The sequence below is a fragment of the Antechinus flavipes genome, chromosome 1, assembly GCF_016432865.1.
Source record: "Antechinus flavipes isolate AdamAnt ecotype Samford, QLD, Australia chromosome 1, AdamAnt_v2, whole genome shotgun sequence".
NCBI classification, from domain to species: domain Eukaryota; kingdom Metazoa; phylum Chordata; class Mammalia; order Dasyuromorphia; family Dasyuridae; genus Antechinus; species Antechinus flavipes.
The window spans coordinates 233,972,452-233,973,689 of record NC_067398.1 but is presented as its reverse complement, the minus strand read 5'-3'; positions in this window follow the sequence as shown (position 1 = coordinate 233,973,689).

Sequence of the window (1,238 nt, the reverse complement as noted above, 5' to 3'; positions counted from 1 at the left end):
AGGAATCCTGATCTTAAACTCACATAATTTACTCCAAAGTTGGAAATATCTGTCTCAGGATGATGTTTAATCATGTTATCAGAAAAGCAATACAAAAAAAGATGTGGTTAATCTTTACCTGGACAAAAATCCTTTCTACTGTATTTTTTTTTTTTTTTTTACTGTTTTACTGTTGTTGTTGTTGTTGTTGTTGTTGTTGTTGTTTTTACTCTTAAGTGGTCATCCAAATTTTTGTTTGAAGACATTAAGAAGAGAACTCATTACCTGTTTGCTTATTTTTTAAATTAAAGCTATGTATTTTCAAAACATATGCATAGATAATTTTCAACATTCACCTTTTCAAAACCTTGTGTTCCAAATTTTTCCCCTTCCATTTTCCCCACCCCCTTCCCTAGATAGCAGGTAATCTAGTATGTTAAATATATGCAATTCTTTTATACATATGACCACATTTATCAGATCAAAAAGGAAAAAAAAATGAGAGAAAACAAAATGTAAGCAAACAACAATAAAAAAGGTGAAAATATATGTTGTGATCCACACTCAATCCCTGCAGTCTTCTCTTTGGATGTAGCTGACTCTCTTGTCTTGACTCAAGGTCTTGTCTCACAAGACCATTGGAACTGGCCTGACTCACCTCACTGCTGAAAAGAGCCATGTCTGTCAGAATGGATCATCATATAATCTTGTTGTTGCTATGTACAATGATCTCCTGGTTCTGCTCATTTCACTTATCAGTTTATGTAATTCTCTCCAGACCCCTCTAAAATCATCCTGCTGATTGTTTCTTACAGAACAATAATATTACATAACATTCATATACCATAACTTATTTAGCCATTCTCCAACTTTTGGGCAGCCACTCAGTTTCCAGTTTCTTGCTATCACAAAAATAGCTGCTACAAACATTTTTGCAAACACAGGTCCTTTTCCCTTTTTTATGATCTCTTTGGAAAACAGACCCAGTGAATTCATTGCCTATTGAGGCAATCTTTCCATAATAGGGATATTTCCATGTGTTAGGAAGTTTTTTTCCTTGTGTTTAATTTTACCTGTAATTTCAAGCTATTCTTCCTAGTTCTGCAATCTGGGACCAAGCCAGGCAAATCTCTTTCTAGTGATGGCCTTTTGTATACTTAAAAGACAGCTACCTCCTCTCTCTCTCAAAAAAAAAAAAAAAAAAAAAAAAGGTTTTCTTTTTTCTAGGTTAACACAGTTCCTTGAAGGGAATGACTCTG